At 40.0% G+C, this 19,349-nt stretch overlaps 1 pseudogene across 1 annotated transcript; it reads right to left on the bottom strand.

The window, feature by feature from the left end:
* Positions 1-14,650: 14,650 nt before the first annotated feature.
* Positions 14,651-15,558, bottom strand: LOC111523492 (annotated as a pseudogene). The gene has a single exon (XR_002725537.1). The product of XR_002725537.1 is annotated as a 60S ribosomal protein L6 pseudogene (transcript).
* Positions 15,559-19,349: the final 3,791 nt, after the last annotated feature.

Raw genomic sequence — 19,349 nt, forward strand, 5'->3', positions numbered from 1 at the left:
CACAATGAGATAGTATCGCACGCCAGTTAAAATGGCAATCTTTAAAAAGTCAGGAAACAACAGATGCTGGCAAGGCTGTGGAGAAATAGGAACGCTTCTACACTGTTGGTGGGAATGTAAATTAGTTCAACCATTGTGGAAGACAGTGTGGTGATTCCTCAAGGATCTAGAACCAGAAATACCATTTGACCCAGCAATGTCATTACTGGCTATATACCCAAAAGCTTATGAATCATTCTACTACAAAAGACACATGCACATGTATGTTTATTGCAGTACTATTTCCAATAGCAAAGACTTGGAACCGACCCAAATACCCATCAATGATAGACTGATAAAGAAAATGTGGCACATATACACCATGAAATACTATGTACCCATAAAAAAATGAGTTCATGTCCTTTGCAGGGATATGGATGAAGCTGGAAACCATCATTCTCAGCAAACTAACACAGGAACAGAAAACCAAACACTGCATGTTCTCATTCATAAGTGGGAGTTGAACAATGAGAACACATGGATACAGGGAGGGGAACATCACACACCAGGGCCTGTCAGGGAATCGGGAGCAAGGGGAGGGAGAGTATTAGAAAAAATACCTACTGCGTGCGGGGCTTAAAACGTAGATATTGGGTTGATAGGTGCAGCAAGCCGCCAGGACACATCTATACCTATGTAACAAACCTGCACATTCTTCACATGAATCCCAGAACTTAAAGTATAATAGAAAAAAATCAGAAAGAAATAAAATAACCAAGAAATATGTGCTTTTGAACATAAGAAATTACATTAAAAAAATAATAAGCTCTTCCTTCTCTTTCCACACCTCTGTGGCCACTAATGTTATATTTCTTGTGTATCCTTCCACACTTTTTTCTACATCATTTAAATATTTTTACAAACTGTATATAATCAAAAATGAATTTCTAAGACCTGCATCCATTTGAATGGACCTGTCCTGTTGGCCAGGAGCATTGCAGAGTTAACCTGAAAATCTAGTTTAGGCCCTGATGAAAGAAGGGGTTAATATACCTTCCCAGCACTAATATCAACGCAGACCATAAGACTGATAAGAAACATTTACAATGTATTCTCTCTGAAGACTGCTACCTGGAGGCTTCATCAGATAAAACCTTGGTCTCTACAACCCCTTGTCCTAACCCAGACATTCCTTTCTACTGATAATAACTCAAATTGCCAATCAGAAAATTTTTAAATCTACCTGAAATCCCTCCCACTCTGAGTTGTCCCAAATGTATTATGTCTCCCTAAAATGTGTAAACGCAAGCTGTACTCTGATCTCCTTGGGCATTTGTTGTCAGAACCTCCTGAGACATTCATTGAGACCTGTCTCAGATATTTTGGGTTCACAATATAACATAACTGTATGTAAACACACATACAGGTTTTTTTGGTTTGTGTGTGTTTTATGAGTATATACATACAAGGTTTTTCTTTTTTTTTTCCAGTTTTAACAAACATGAGATCATGAATAGACAATACTCTGCAGGTTGCTCTCTTCAGATTTAACACATGATTCTGAAACACAAATCACATCTCTGTCCTGGCTACAACCATGTTTTGCTTTCCCTCTCCCTTTGTAAAAGCAAACTAACTGTGGCCTGAGAAGGACTCCGTACTTCCATATTTGAGTCTTTGTGGATGAACCATAACGTAACTTAATAGGTAGAAAAGATTGAAAACCTAACGAAGGAGTATCCATCAGTAACAATAGCTGAGTCTTGACCAATCCCAGCAGCCCTGTGCTTCAACCGCTCAAACGCTGCTGAGTGTTCAAACTGTGTTCAAGTAAGGCAAATGCCACCTGCAACTAATTCAGCTGTTTCTGTACCTCACTTCCTATTTCTGCACATCACTTTCTTTTTCTTATCTGTAAATCTTCTTCCACCATGTGGCTGCGCTGGAGTCTCTCTGAATCTGCTGTGATTCTGAAGGCTGCCCAATTCACGAATCGTTCATTACTCAATTAAACTCCTTTAAATTTAACTCGGATGAAGTTTTTCTTTTAACACCCTCCAAAGGCCTGCTTCTTGCCCATGTCTCCAGCTTACTGCCAGTCCCTCTTGCACACCGACTCTCTGGCAGTACCAAGTGGCTTTCTGTTCCTTGAGTGCTCCCGTCTTCCACCTCTGCTGACGTGGTTTCCCCTGTAGCATGGCTGTTAGCCTGGCTCCCTCCCACTTCTCTTTGGGGACTCAACCAAAATGTCACTTCCCCCTTCTCCAGGCCCAGTTTGGTTGCCCAGGCTCCTGCTGCATCATAGAACATATCACATTGGGTTATACTTCAATTGTCCATGTTGCCTGCTTTAGTCTACAAGCTCTGTAAGGGCATGGATCACGTCTTTTTGGGAGGTTAAGTACTGCATAGTACTTAAACTGTAATAGGTGTATAGTAGGTACTCAATAAATACTTGAATAAATGAAAGGATTAATGAATAATAAACAGATCATCCATTACAAAGGCCAAATATTTAGGAGTTATCCTTTATTCATTCTTCCTCATCTCCTCCCATTACTATCTAACCTATCAGAGATGCTCATCAGCTCTCCTTCCAAAATGCACCCCAAATCGACTCACTTCTCCCTACCCCCACAGTTTCCACCCTGGTCCAAGTAGCACTTCCCTTTCTTGGGTCACTGGGGTGTTCTCCTAACTGGTCTTTATGGTTCCATTCTTTTTTTTTTTTAAATAGAGACAGTGTCTTGCTCTATTGCCCAGGCTGGAGTGCAGTGGTGCAATCTCGGCTCACTGCCAACCTCCGCTGCCTGGGTTCAAGCGATTTTCTTACTTCAGCCTCCTGAGCAGCTGGGACTACAGGTGTGTGCCACCACATCCAGCTAATGTTTTTGTATTTTTAGTAGAGACGGGATTTCACCCTGTTGGCCAGGCTGTTCTCGATCTTCTGACCTCAGGTGATCCATCTGCCTTGGCCTCAGAAAGTGCTGGGATTACAGGTGTGAGCCACCACGCCCCGCCTCCACTCTTGTTTTAACAGAATTCATTCTATTCTTCACACAGCAGCCAGAGGGATCTTTAAAGTTTGTTAATCAGATAGTTGTTTCTGTCTCAAATCTTTCCATGACTTCCCACTGCACAAAACCCCTTATCCTAACCTGTCTGATCTTGCTTACATTTCCAACTTCCTTTAAAAAATAATCAACATTCGGCCGGGTGCGGTGGCTCATGCCTGTAATCCCAGCACTTTGGGAGCCAGGTGGGTGGATCATGAGGTCAGGAGATCGAGACCACCCTGGTTAACACGGTGAAACCCCGTCTCTACTAAAAAATAGAAAAAAATTAGCCAGGCGTGGTGGTGGGTGCCTGTAGTCCCAGCTACTCGGGAGGCTGAGGCAGGAGAATGGTGTGAACCCAGCAGGCGGAGGTTGCAGTGAGCCAAGATCGTGCCACTGCACTCCAGCCTGGGCGACAGAGTGAGACTTGGTCTCAAAATAAATAGATAAATAAAATAATAATAATCAACATTCCCTATTTTCTTATCCCTCTGTTAACACTGGTTATTTTATTGTCCCAGAGACGTGCTAAGCTTGTTCTTGTCTCAGGGCCTTTTCATTTGCTGTTCCTTCTGCCTGGAACATTCTTTCACTGGGTCTTCGCATAGCTGGCTGCTGCTTGTCATCTGGAGGTGAGCTCAAATGTTACTCCTCAAAAAATCCTGAACTTCTCATGTTCATTAAAGTAGCCCTCCTTCCTTTGCCATGCTTTATCTCACATAGCATTTTCTGTAATTTTATTTATATTTTTGCTTTTTTGTTTTCTTTCCTTCACTGAAATGTGAGCTTCCCAAGGACAAGGGGCTTGTCTGTGCCATTCACCGTTGGGTCTCTAGTGCCTAGAGAGGACCTGGCTTATAGTCAGTGCTCAATAAAGAGTTGCCTAGTAATGAATGCATCTACTTTTGACAGTATGAGAGAGTGGAAGAACTATCTACTTTTAGAACAGACATTCTGAATTTTGTCATGGTATCTGACATTTACTAAGCTGTGTGGCCTTGATAAAAGTTTTCAAATTCTTGATGTTAATGCAAAATGGTAATAACCATTTGTCTCGCCCTTAACTTAGTGGGTTCCTGTGAAGTTTAGGTTGGCCAATGGATGTGATGTGAAAATACCCTACGAGGCAAAGTAGCAACGTATGTTATCAGCCCTCAATTGATGAATAACTTTTAATGACCTGGACCACAGTTTCTTTGGTACCAAATAAAGCAGATCTCTTTGGCCTGTAACTGGGATTCCATCCACAGAGCCATTGAGAATCCTCAGGAACCTTCAGTGTCTCATTTAGGGCTGCAAATAAGAGAGGAGTGGGCAAGCTTTCCAAGGGAGGGGAGAGAGAGAGAGAGAGAGAGAAAGAAAGAAAGGATTAAATAGAAAAAAGATGGTGCTAATTTAATAACATTAGGCACATGAGAACAATTTCCACTGAGGAAAAAGAACAGCTTTTGGGAGTTCCTTCCCTGGAAGACACCATTTTGAAACACTGAATTCCCCCAAAGCCTCAAATAGAGCAGCCAGGATTTCTTGCATTTGATGTTGGATGAAATGCCTGTGATGGGGGCAGAGCTGTGTGAGCCCACCAGTTAAGGGCTCCAGATCTGGATTAATGAAAGATATAGGACACTCTCATTATTTATTCATCAGTTTTTCAGTGGCGTCAGACTGGCTGAAACTGGTTATAGTTTTCTTCTATTTATATTTTGCAAACCACCAACCATTCTTAACCAGTGAGCCCAGCAAACATTTGTGGCTGTTTGGGTCTTGGGTTCCTTGTAGAAAATGAGTACATTGCGATGTTGCAGAAAATGGAAAAGTAAGGAAAAAACTCAACTCTGTTGGATGAAGGAGGTTATTCACATAAAATAATAAACAGATGCTTGACTGTCCTAACGTCTAAGCAACTGTTAAAAATCCTTTGAAACTCTTCAAGGGACTGGTTTTTACCTTCGTAATGTCCTCTGCGGTGTCTTGAACATGCTAGATGTTTCATACTATTTTAATAGATGAATAAAAAAACCTGGATTCTGCCATTCATCATACTTTGCCATCACTGAATGTTGGTAAAGACAATCTTTTTGGATGTAGCTTCCCAAGTATCCTATTGTTTTCGATTTAACTTGTATTTCTTTTAACATAAAATTTTCAATGACGGCAGGCCGAAGTCATGAATTTTCTTACATCTTCTCCATTTTCAATTTTCATAGCTTGACAAACATTATTTTAAAGTGCATCTGGAAAATATGAAAAAGACGTTTTAGAACTTACTTTTGTGATTTAATATTCATCTGCTGTGTCTCTACTTAGCTATTTAGATTTTAAAAAAGAACATATGCTGCTTTCTGATTATAAAATTAATGCATAGTGAGTATATATAGTTTGGGAAATATTTTAGTGTATTTCCTTTAAGTGTTTATATATTTTTAAATTTGAATAATAAACTTGTACTTTATTTTTTGTTTGGAGCACATTTTCTTCACTTAACACTTTCTTGGGAACATTTCTTTTTCACTTCCTATTCTTCAAGATTCAATCTAGAGGCCGGGCACGGTGGCTCATGCTTCTAATCCCAGCATTTTAGGAGGTCAAGGCGGGTGGATCACCCGAAGTCAAGAGTTTGAGACCAGCCTCACTAACATGGTGAAAACCCATCTCTACTAAAAATACAAAAATCAGCTGCGCATGGTGGCACCTGCCTGTAATCCCAGTTACTTAGGAGACTGAGGCAGGAGAATTACTTGAATCTGGGAGGCGGAGGTTGCAGTGAGCTGAAATCACGCCAGTGAACTCCAGCCTGGGTAACAAGAGTGGAAACGCCGTCTCAAAAAAAAAAAAAAAAAAAAATTCAATCTAGAATGTCTATGTAGTATTGTTTTGTTTGTGTGTATGTCATAACCACTTAACCATATTCCCAATATTCTACATTTAGATCATTTCTAATTCCTTTCTGTTATTAAATCTAGTGCACAAATATCTTCAAATATACATTTTAGCACCAATTTTTCACAATTTCCTTAGTATAGATTTCCAGAATATAAAAGAGTAGTGTGAGAGTATAAAATACTTTTAAGGCTCTTCTTACACATGTTTGTTTTTCTGTTTTTAAAAATAATTTCTTTGGAATTATGCTTTGAATTGCCTTCTATAATAATTATGAGATATTCACCTTTGTTTGCTTCTAATTATTTTATAATGTACTTTAACGTTTATCTTGTTTTTAAATGTGGAATGATATAGAGATTGATTTTTCCTTCAATTATTCAGTTTTTTTCTGGAAGGGATAATTGAATAATTTGGTCATTGTAAATTATTTTTATATACTATCTCCATCTAATAGTAAATAATTTCATGTACGTGGCTGTATTCTTGATTTTATATTCCATTTGATGTACAGTCTCTTATTGCTGAAATACCACACTGTTGTAATTATGCCAGTGTTAGCACTTCAATGAATCAAACTGTTTAGCAAGCACCTTCCCTTTCTATGCCCTAGCTTAGCTAAAGATTGAGACATATGAATAAACCAAAAGACACAGCCCCTGACCTCATGGATCTTACAGCTGAGTGGGGGAGACAGACACTAACCAAGGAAGCATAGCAATAACTATATCATTACAAATAGTGACAGTTAAAATGAACCAAAGGCCTCAGATTCTATGTCTAAGCAAACCATTAAAGAGCTTTAATCAGAAGAGCTCAGTGATCAGATTTCTTTTCCTTTCTGTTTTTGTTTAAAATAACCATGGCTATTGAGTGAAGACAAGTTTGCAGGTGGTCAAGAGCAAAAGAAAGACCAGTCTGCAGAGAAATGATGACTGCATGATATAAGGTGGTTGTTAATAGAAAGGAAATAGATTGATCAATTCATGAACTCTTTAGAAGGTAGAAACAGCAATATTAGTGACTGATTAAATGTGGAGGGGAAGAAAAGAGAGGTGTAAGGAGTGACTTGAAGTTTTCTAGTCTGAGAAACAGCAATATTGTGGTGTCAGGTGCAAAGAAAAAGTAGACAAAAGATGGAACCAGATCATGAGTAGGGTGGAAATGGGAGTTCTGTTTTACACAGAAGCACACGGAGATGACTGTGAAATGTGATGAGCTACTGCGGCTGATGTTGCTAGTCCAGTTTAGAAGAGAACTGTGGGCTGGGAGATATTGGGAAGAGCAAAATGATTAGATCTTACAGGATGACTAGTAAAAAGAGAAGCAAAGACAGGACCAAGCCCTGAATAAATAATTCCAGCCTTTAGAGATTAGGACCAGGGATCTCAGGAGAAGGGAAAATAGCACCAAGAGGTGGAATAAAAACAGCAAAGAATGGAGTCACCGGACCAAAGGGCGAGGTATTTCATGGAGGAAGGTGTTGAGTAGAACGTTGCTGAGACCTTTGGTAAGAGAAAAATGAAAGAGAATCCACTGGATCAATATGTCCCTGGAGTACAGAGCCAGGCGTGGTGGCTCATGCCTGTAATCCCAGCACTTTGGGAGGCCGAGGTGGGTGGATCACTTGAGGTCAAGAGTTCAAGACCAGCCTGGCCCACATGGTGAAACCCCATCTCTACTAAAAATACAAAAATTAGCCAGGTGTGTTGGCAGGTGCCTATAATCCCAGCTACTCGGGAGGTTGAGGCAGGAGAATCGCTTGAACCCGGGAGGCAGGGGTTGCAGTGAGCCGAAATTGTACCACTACACTCTAGCCTGGGCGACAGAGACTCCATCTCAAAAAAAAAAAGAAAAAGAAAAACAATGTTCCAGGAGAAATTTTGGTGGCATGTTGGAGGCAGAAACCAGATTAGGGTAAAAGTACAGACTGATTTTGAAAGAAAACAAAATCTTGTTCTCATTTGGAGAATTTTGGCCATTGGGAAAAAGAATAAGGTAGTATCCTAGGAATCCACTTAAATATTTGTTGTTGTTGTTGTTATTAGAGATATTAAAGAATGTTTCTCAACTGATGATAATAATCAAGGAGAAAGAAAGAGACAGAGAAAGTAAGAAAATTTTTGAGAACTAAAGTGTATGTGGGATCCAGAGCATGATGTCTTTGATAAGCGGAGTTAAAATTTCTCACAGTAAGAGAAAAAAGGAATGGAAGCAGAGATGTCCACCTGTGGCTTCTTTCTTCTCTTCTTCTTTATGAAGTACGATGGAAGTCTGGGAGTGGGCTGGAGTGGGTGGGGAGGATGCTGGCTTGAGGGTCAAAGTAGCCACTGTGGAGAGTGGGAGGGAGCCCAAATGAGAGAAAATGGAAATGGGAAGCACTTCTGAGTGTTCCTAGGTTAATTATGTGGCAGCACAAAACCTGCTGCTTAAACTTTTTGTTAAATATTACCTTCTTGCTCTCATCTATTTTGTTCTTCCATAGGAACTCTCAAATAATTTTGTCAAGTTCCAGAAACAATATTTTGAGGTCGGGGGGAGTTGATGGAGTTTGCATTAAATTAGCGTATTATTTTGGAGAGAATTGATGTCTCTACAACACTAGTCCCTCTACCCCAGGAATATACCTCTGTATTAGTCCATTTTAATCCTGCTATAACGAAATACCCAAGACTGGGTAATTTATAAAGAAAAATAAGTTTAATGGACTCACAGTTCCACACGGCTTTGGAGGCCTCACAATCATGGAGGAAGGTGAAGGAGGAGCAATGGCACATCTTACATGGAGGCAGGCAAGAGAGTGTGTGCAGGGGAACTGCCTTTTATAAAACCATTAGGCCTCTGAGACTTATTCACTACCATGAGAACAGCATGGGAAAACCTGCCCCCATGATTTAATTACCTCCCAGCAGCTCCCTCTCACAACATGTGGGGATTTGGGGAGCTCCAATTCAAGACGAGATTTGGGTGGAGACATAGTCAAACCATATCAACCTCCTGAATATTTACTCCAGCTTTCCTGGGTGTCCCTTGGAAGAATTTTATATAGTACTTATTTCATAGAGCTGCTGCACCTTTCTGAATAAAGACTCAGGACACTTTAATTTTTCCTGTTGTCTTTCATTTTCTTGTCCATTTTGCCTTTTTTTCTTTAAAGTCTGTTATTGTATTAGATCATTTTTTGTGCTATTATTTAAGGATTTTTTTTTGTTTTGGGGGAAATTTATTTACAACACAAATCAGGTGATTTCTAAGATGTATACATTTTCTGCAATTTATCTTCATTGTGAATAAATTGTTACATTTAATGATTTTTCCTTCTGTTATAATTTGTCCATTTCACCTTTTTTTCTTTAAAGTCTGTTATTGTATTATATCATCTTTTGTGCTATTATTTACGATTTTTTTGGGGGGGATATTTATTTAGAAGACAAATCAGGTGATTTCTAAAATATATGCATTTTCTGCTGTATATCTTCATTGTGAATAAATTGTTGCATTTAATGCTTTTTTCCTTCTGTTATAATTTGTGTGATATTAATTTTGGGTCATCCGACTTCTCTCTGTTTGCATTTGCCTGATGTATCTGTACTCATTTTTTGTCTTTTGTTGTTTCTGTGTTGCTTTGTTTAATCCTGAATCCTGCACTCTCTATACACTTGGATTGCATTTCTTTTGACAAATGAAAAGAAGTTAGTCTGTATCTATTTATTGTAACAATCCATGTTTGATTTTATTTTTTCTTATTTTCTTTCTTTCCCTATTTTGTTTTTTTTAATATTTTGCTAAACTGTTATATGACACCCTGATTCTATAGGATACTTTATGTTTGAAAGATTCTTTTTAAATTTATATTTCTCTGATGATCTGCATCATAAATGGCAGTATTCACTGTTTCCCTCTATGAAAAAATTGACTTTTTGTCTTTTTTTTTTTGGTAGAGACAGGGTCTCACTATGTTGTCCAGACTGGTCTTGAATGCCTGGCCTCACGTGATCCTTCCATTTTAGTCTCCAGAGTAGCTGGGAACATAGGCATGCGTGTCACTGTGCCCAGCCAGGACAAATAGACTTTTTGAATGTTTCCACTTCATCACATCTTGCCTGAAAATCTTTCCTGATTTTTCAATTTATATTCTATGATTTTCCACACAGATAATTATTATAAAATCATTGTGTATTCCTATGTAACTGTTATGCTTTCATTTGCAAAATTGTTTTATATTTGTAGTCTAGTTTTAATTCCATATTTTGTTGGTTTTTATATTCTCCCACCATTTCTGTTAATACCACAATGTTCCCGTTCTATATTTTAATATATCATTTGATTATTGGGTTATGTCTTGGTGGTTTTTAAAAGCAATAGCACATAGACGGTACCATTTTATTTTATTTTATTTATTTATTTATTTTTGAGACAGATTTTCTCTCTTGTCACCCAGGCTGGAGTGCAATGGTGTGATCTTGGCTCACTGTAACCTCCACCTCCTGGGTTCAGGCGAATCCCCTGCCTCAGCCTCCCGAGTAGGTGGGATTACAGGCGCCTGCCACAACATCCAGCTAATTTCTTTTTTTTTTTTTTTTGTATTTTTACTAGAGATGGGGTTTCACCATGTTGGTCAGGCTGGTCTTGAACTCCTGACCTTAGGTGATCCACCAGTCTCGGCCTCCCAAAGTGCTGGGATTATAGGCATGAGCCACCGGGCCCGGCCGATGGTGTTATTTTAATTTTTAATTCTTAATGCTACCACATTTTAATTTTTCTTGTCTTTCCTTATCTTGTCAATTTCTCCTTTGTTTGCTTTAAAATCTGCTATCATATTGTATCATCTTTTGTACTGGTATTTATGGTTTTTTTTAAATTTGTTTTTTTGGGGGAATTTATTTAGAACACAAATCAGGTGATTTCTAAAATGTACTCATTTCCTACAATAAACATTTTTTAAAGTTTATGGTTCCTTGTGATGTGTAAAGGCCTGAACTCTTTTTCCTATAGAGCTGAATATTTGTGTAGGCCTTATATTTAGCTGGCTTCTTGAATGAAAAAATGTTTATTTAGGACTGGTGTTTCCCATAAATCAGGTGGATGGATTTTTTTTAAAAAAATGCTTTTACTCCCACCTAGTTGTTAGAATTCTCGCAAATAATAAGATAAGGGCTGGCAAATCTTTATAGTTCTTTCCTTGCTGGAAAGAATGATTTAACAGCTGAGATTTCCCGAAGCGCTGATCTGTTACTTCTTGATGTTTCTGCTCCTTCTTATCTGTCTGTAGAACTCAGAAGTGAGAACATTGGTGCTTATCCCTTCCTCTCTAGCCATTGTCCATTATTGGGTATCATGATTCCAAAACAAAGGTAGAAGGATGTTGTTGGGGTGGATGATGGGATGGCTGACATAGGACTTACCTTAGATAACACCTGTCTTGTGGAGACAAACAGGTTTTCCGTTTTCTGGTTAGTGCAGACCTTCTACCCCTGAACTGGGCAGTAGATAAATGGGGAAAATTAGTCTCATCTTTACTAATAAATTTGTTTTGGTTTTTTGAGACAGAGTCTTGCTCTGCAACCCATGCTGAGTGCAGTGGTATGATCATGACTCACTGCAGCCTCAACTTCCCCAGGCTCAGATAATCCTCCCACCTCAGCCCCCTGAGAAGGTGAGACTGCAAGTGCATGCCATTACGCCTGGCTAATTTTTGTATTTTTCTGTAGAGACACAGTTTTGCCATGTTGTGCAGGCTGGTCGTGAACTCCTGGGTTCAAGGTATCCTTATGTCTTGGCCTCCCAAGGTACTGGGATTACAGATGTGAGCCACTGTGTCTGGCCAAATTCATTCGTTCATTCTTGAATAAGAAAATATCTCTGCAAGTGACAGGCTGCAATTTCATCTTTGCTCCACATGTCTTATTCGTTGTGGAATTTTTCTAGTATATGTGCTGCCAAAGCGAGCACTAATTGTGGAATTTTTCTAAAAATCTCATGATAATTTTATTTGCAGCTAAATTTCTTATGTTTTAGGAAGTCTTATTTTAAATAATCTGGTCTTCATGATTTCGATCAGAAAATAGAAGATTCTCACTTGTGAACTTCTATTGAAATTTCAACTTAAACTGGAAGTCCAAAATCCTCTTTTCATACTAACATTATTAACAGCAGAATCTTAGAATACTTACCGCATTATTTCCCCACCTTCAGGGATAAATTCAGTGTCAGACTCTCTGTTTATTTACTCAACAGCCATTCCCAATCTTTCCCCCACACTCCCCAGCAGCTAGAATTGACCCACAGCTGGTCAATGAGATATTAAAGAACATGCATTTGGAGTTTCTGGCAAAGATTTTCCTCTCTAATAAAATGAAGGAAATATAGAGTGGGATTTCTGACCTCATTACCTCCTTTTCTGTATTTAATTTTTTTTATAGTTAACAAACTTCATTTTCTAGTATAGTTTTAGATTTACAGAAAAATCGAGCATATAGTACAAAGAACTCTGGATACTTAGCCCAACCCAAGCCTGTCCCTTGCCATCCTTTTTATCATTAACATCTTCCATTAATGTGGTACATTTGTTAAGATTGATGAGCCAATATTGATACATTATTATTCAAGTCCAAAGTTTACATTAGGATGCACTCTGTGTTGTGAATTCTATGGATTTTGCCAAATGCATAATGTCATGTATCCATTATTTTAGTATCATACAGAATAGGTTCACTGTCCTAAAATCCTGTGTGCTCCACCTATTCATTCCCTCTCACTCCTCCTGAACTCCTGACCACACCAATCCTTTCACTGTCTCCATAGTTTTGCTTTTTTTTTCTTTTCAGAATGTCATATAGTTGGAATCACACAGTATATGAGCTTTGCAGGCTGCCCTTTTTTATGTAAAAACATGTGCTTAAGGTTCCTCTATGTCTTTCTGTGGTTTGGTAGCTCATTTCTTTATTTCTTTTTTGGTAGGTCACTTCTTTTTACCCATTACATGGATATACCATATTTTGTTTATCCATTGGCTTGTTGAAGGCCATCTTGGTTGCTTCCAGCTTTAGGCAATGTTGAATCATGTGGTTATAACATGATTCATAACATGGTTATAACATGGAGTGTTGGATGTTCTATCGTGAGAAGGCGACACATGGAACCAAGGCAACCGTCTTTTTACCATGCGGTGAAAATCTGAGGATGAAAGTGAATATGCGAAGGATGCAGAGTGGAAGACAAGGAAGAACTACATCCTTGAGGATGTGTGTGAGCCAGTGGGCCAATCCCAGGGTTCCTTGTCAGGTAAGCACTAAGTGTCTCCATGAATTAGGCTACTGTTAGTCAATTTTTTCGTGAGCTGCAACAGAAATTATCTTAACCAATGAAAGGGCTAGTCCATGCCATGATTTATCCGGTTAGCATATTTTATTTTCTATAGCACATTTTAATTTATCTTTTAAGGTAAAAGAGGACTTTACTATTGTGTATTTTTAAGTAAGAATTTTTCTGACTTTTTATATAACATGAGTCACATCCAGATATTTTACTCTAAATTTTAATAGGTGGTAACTCATGTGCAGTAAATATTAAGTTGCGATGACTAATACAAGAGATTCACATTCCAACGCTCACATTAGTTCTTGAGAATGTTGGTTTTTAATGTGGCTGGATGCCTCTGTCTTTTCTTCACTTTAAGCTCAGTCTCTTTATCCTATACCTCGTGAAAGGAGGGTGACTATCTTACTCATCTTCACAAAGTAAAGTGACTGCTTGGAGGCTGTCAAGCAGTCAGTGAGTCCCCTTGAAATACTGAGGCACACTAAATTCATTAAAAGTAGCCATCCAGAAGGCTAAAGGAGACAGCCTTCAGTGATTAAGAAAGAAAATCAGACTTGTGACTGCCACCTGATGAGCAATCTAATTTTAAAAGCATCGACATTCTTCATGAAAAAACATCAACATTCTTCCAACAGTTATCTCAACAGTAATCTGTACTCTGAACAGCCTAAGTCTATTACGATCATGCCTTTGTTAGTCAGTCTTTGCTGCTTCCAAATCATATCCATTTGCCAGGGTTGAAGCACTCGGTTTACCCCAATACAGACTTTCCAAATCCTCACATTGATGGTCACCTTCTGGATCAACACATGCCAAGCTGTCCTCTTTTTCTCTTACCAGGTTTTCAGACTTAAAGATCTTTGCATTCTCTAAATCTCCACTTCCTAAGGTTGAATGTTCTTTGTTTCTTTAATTGCTCTTCATGAGACATTATTTCCAGGCCCTTGATTATCCGGGTCTCTCCTCATGGGGTACAATTTCTCCTGTCAATATCCTTCGTTCACTGTGGTGCTTGTGACTCCACGTGGTAGTGTCTTAGGCTGGGCTCTCCCAGAAGCAGCCCTCGGAAGAGGATTAACATGGGGATGGGTACTTGGAAGGTGATCCCAGTAAGCATGAGTAGGAAGTGAGGAAGTAAAACAGGGAAGGGGAAGACACTAATACAGGCTGTGTTACTGAGCCTGTATTGCTATGAGCAAGGAAGGCTGGGGCATGTCATTCATGCTTCAGATGACTGGGACACTATACAGAGCTTACTCTCGGAGTTGTCTCACCTATGGGTGGAGGAGGTGGGATATTTGTCCAGTCTCCTATCCATTATTAGTATTCTGTATAATCTGATAAGCACAAACAATCATAAGCATTCACAACCTTTTCAGTATAATCTAGGATTCTTTAATTTGTTTTTCTTTTTCTTTTTTTTGTAGTTAGCTATTTAATGAGGTTCTTAAGACATTTAGAACACCAATTTGTGAGGATAAATTCCATTCGTCAGGGCAAACACAGATCGCGGGTAGCCCTGGAACTGAGGAACAGCTTTGATTTTTGGTAAAATTTGTGAGTCCACAGCTTTCTGATCAATCTTGCGCTGCTCTGTAATCTCGTATTTCTCTTTTTCTGTGTCGAATATTTCACCTTCCTGATGTCTGGGCTTCCGCAGCTGCTGCTTCTTGAAGTAAGCATCAATAAGATGTTTTTGGATTTTTACATTGCTGATATCGATTTTGGTTGAGGTGACAATGACAAATTTCTGGTGTGTTCTTCGTAGAGGAACTCGACTGAGGACCAGAGGTCCAGTCACAAGTAACAAGCCACTAGCCAGCTGCTTCAGGAAAACCAACCTCTTGCCCCTGTGGCTTCCAGTAAGGATGATCAGAATGGTCCCGGGGGTAATGCTGGCTCGCAGTTTTCTCACGTGCTGACTGAAAGGATTTTTGCCGTGGCTCCACAGCTTTTGAGGCACATCTTCAGTAGGATAATATCTAGGCATTTTGCAAAGTTTAACCACCTGGGTACTGCTGTTCTTGTCACCACCAACTGGTTTTGTAAGAGTTGCAAGAACCTTCTCCTTCTTTTTCTTTTCAACCTTGGATTTAGCAGCTGAGTACTTCCTCTTGTACATGGTCTTTCTGGAATACATGGCAAATCAGGAATATCTGCCAATTCCTCTGACAAGGACAGGGTTGCTGCTGCAATGGGCCTTCCCCTTGTTTGGCTTCTTAGCCTTGAGGTTACCCTTTTTCACCTCGCCACCAGCATCAGCCTTCTTGGCTTTGGGTTTCTTCTCTTTAGTATCTGGCTTCTCAACTTTTTCACCCACCATCTTGCAAGATGGGAAAGAGCTAATTTGTTTTTCATATAGCTGAATCATACCTGGAGTCCTCCCAAATACACCATCAATGAAAACCCCTGGATTTTCTCGTGGATAGCCAAATCTCTGCCAACTTGTATATGAGCAACTTACGTATTTATTATTTATGTATTTATTATTATGTGTCATATATTATATATATTATTTACTTATGCATTGCTGATCTCTCTGATTTGGTTAATGGGGATGTGGGACTCCAACGTGTCACAATCACTCTTCAGCCTGCCCTTTCCCGGCTTCAACTTTCTGTTTCTTTGATTTCCTTTGGCATGAGGCACCTATTCCCTGTTCTAACACCTTCTCTTACCTGGTTACCTCCTGGTCAGCTCTCAGGTCTCAGCCCTGCCATGGGTCAAATACTTAACAGTGCACATTTCCCGATGAAACCTCACACATTAGAAAATGAAATGAGACAGCTGTCACAGACAATGCCCAGAAAAACCATTCAGCTATTTTGCCTTCTAGTTGAAAAACTCAAGGAAACTAGATTTTTCTGTGTCAATGCGCACGACAACACCTAGATTTTCCATGCAAAGTAATTAAATTAGTGTACTTTGCAGGGCTGCAAATTTACTTGCACTGTATTTAGATGGGCACGGAAATTCTAACTTCTTTGTTTTCTATGCTGTATCTGGTTTTTCTCAGAATTTCCTCACCATGTTGGAAACAAGAGGAAAAATTAAATTTGCCAGTGTTTATTATTGCAGTTGTTTCCAATGTAAGTTGGTTTTCCAATGACTCAGTCTCTTCTGAGGAAATGCTTGATCTTTCAGATCGTTTTCTCTTTCTCCATGCTTCTCTCTTCCCTGATTAATGCGTCTGGGTGTGGGGAGGGCTGTGTAGAGCTAGGGCCCAGGATGGAAGGAGTGCAGTCCTCTCTGAGGACTGGAAACTGTTGAGCTTGTGCCTGTTGCTACCTCTAGAATCTATGGTCTGGATCACAGGCTTCTGGTTGCAGACACCCTGCACACTGCAGTCTCTGTCTTGATTCTGACCTCTGTCTGTCCACCAGCATTTCCGCCATCTTTATATCCCCACAGTGGGCCACATGGAGCCTCAGAATCACTTGCTTTCTCTAAGCAGCCATAAAGCCTCATAAATCCAGCATTAGGTTTATCTACCCAGCCACCTTCCTTCAGCAAGGTTGCCCTCCAGACTCCACACCATACCAACGTGCAGATGATGGTGGCTTCTCTGACAACATCTCTAGGCTATGGCCTGGGTCTCCTAACATTCTTTAATTTGTCCGCATTTCTCTAGATATTTCTATTGTTTCCCCTATTCGAGGTTTTATTGTATGAAGGGGGAAGCAAGAAAGCAAGAGCACACACATCTGTCTTTCTTTCCTTTGTAGATGAGACAGTTAGTGCTTACCAAACATTCCATTCCACTCCCTTGTATGGTCTAGGTGCCTATTTGGGGTCAATTATCACCTCCAGGTTGATACAACTAAGAGTCATAAAAGAACAAGAAACAAACTTTTGTTGCGATGAGCCCATGAGATGCTGGAGTGTGTTACTGCTGCATAGAGGTAATCGCCCCACATAAAACACTGTTTCCCAGTCTGCTGAAGCAAGAGGGATACATTTTATCTTCCTGTCTGTAAAGGAAATTCTCTGGTTTGTGTCTTCTGTTCTAGGAGGTGAGGTGCATTAAAGTTTCATTTGTGAGCCTTTATGGGGTAAGATTCAGCCCCACTGGGACAGGTAGGTTGGACTTTGAACTAGGATTCATCCCCATGACATATACTTTCATACCTAATTACATATGTTTTTAGATGGCTTTCTGAACAGACACAAGGAGCTATACTGAGTCCAAATGCTGGAAATCTTCATGTTAACGGAATCATCAACGAGCCAAAAGGTGGTCACATCCCTTGCAAAAACATGCAAGGAGTGTGTTATGGGCTTGGTGTTCCCCTAAGGCTGCTGAAGTTCTACCCCCAGCACCTGTGAACGTGACCTTATTTGGAGACGTTCTTTGCAGACGATTAAATTAATTAAGATGAGGTCACTCGGGTGGCCCCGATCTAATACGACTGTGTTGTTATGAAAAAGGAGCGTTTGGACACAGAGACAAACACACGCACACAGAAAATGATGTATACACCTAGGAGAGCATCATGTGGAGATGGAGGATTGGAGTGATGCAGCTACAAGCCAAGGAATGCCTGCAGATGCCTCAAGCTAGGTGAGAGGCCTGGAACAGCTCCCCTCTCGCAGCCCTCAGAAGAAACCAGTTCTGTCAACACCTTGACTTTGGGCTTCCAGACTCCAGAGCTGTGAGGCAATATGTTTCTTTTGTTTCTGTCTCCCAGTTTGTGGCATTTTGTTATAGCAGCCCTATAATAAGTGCGGGATGATCCACACTGATTTAGGATAATGGTTACTCCAGGGAGAGAGGTGAAAAAGTGATGGGTGGGAGGGAGGGGCTTCAGAAATCTCTAACATTTCTTCTCTAGGAGAAAACGAGATCTGCACAGATATGGTAAAGTATTAAATATGTTTGATCTGTTTGGCGTGTACGTGGGTGCCATCTTACCTAATGTATTTTTTGGTCTGTTTGGAATACAGCAAAAGCCCACAACAATTGGGATAGAAATGGCTGGGTTATGGTTCGCAGTCTTACACAGCAGGCTCTGCTTGGCTGCTTCGTTAACCTCGCATTCCACGGCCCTGCCTTTGTTATACACGTGAATTTTCTGAACTCCCCAGAAATCATAGGGTTTTTCATAATATTCACCACCATTCATAATTTAACATGTGAAAAATGTGATTATACCTTTCCATAGCAAAACCAGCAACAGCAGTGGCAATAGAAGCAGCCTCGAAGGCTACATGGGAGGATGGAAGCCAACAGCAAGGGCATTTTCATGACCACTGAGTTGGGCAGCTTCCAATGGAGGCGGTACGAGACTCTCCCTTGTGGACTTGAAGCTTCTCAGAGCCTGCAGCGAGTGCTGGGAGTTACACTAGTTTGACAACTGATAGGCCATTTTCCCAGCCTCGACAAAGAATGGGAGTTCAGGTAAGTCATCAGCCATAGCACCACCTTTTAACTCGGAACCTAGAACTGTGTAATAACTCTGGCATTTAAAAAAAAAAAATAGCTCTGAGACTGTCAAAAACTACACTTAGTACTTGTTAGGAGTTGGTTTTTAATCTTAAAAACACATAGTAACTCTGACAAATATGTGCTTTATATGTGCTTTGAACTTGGCAAAGAAACCTCTCTGGGCCTCAGTTTCTCCACTGTAGATTGGGGATAATAAGACTATCTTTTGGCCAGGAGCGGTGACTCAAGCCTGTAATCCCAGCACTTTGGGAGGCCGAGACGGGCAGATCACGAGGTCAGGAGATCGAGACCATCCTGGCTAACACGGTGAAACCCCGTCTCTACTAAAAAATACAAAAAACTAGCCGGGCGAGGTGGCGGGTGCCTGTAGTCCCAGCTACTCGGGAGGCTGAGGCAGGACAATGGCGTAAACCCGGGAGGCGGAGCTTGCAGTGAGCTGAGATCCGGCCACTGCACTCCAGCCTGGGAGACAGAGGGAGACTCTGTCTCAAAAAAAAAAAAAAAAGACTATCTTTTAGGGCTCCTGAAAAGATCAAACATGTTAATTATTTATATAATGTGTAGCACAGAGTTGTATAAACATTTATAATTATTTCAGGTTTAATAAGCATTTTGACACTTTGAAAGTACTTTCTCCTTATAGGTTAATTTGAGTTGCAACAGCCCTG

Source organism: Piliocolobus tephrosceles, chromosome 16, assembly GCF_002776525.5.
Source record: "Piliocolobus tephrosceles isolate RC106 chromosome 16, ASM277652v3, whole genome shotgun sequence".
In the NCBI taxonomy this organism is placed as follows: Eukaryota; Metazoa; Chordata; class Mammalia; order Primates; family Cercopithecidae; genus Piliocolobus; species Piliocolobus tephrosceles.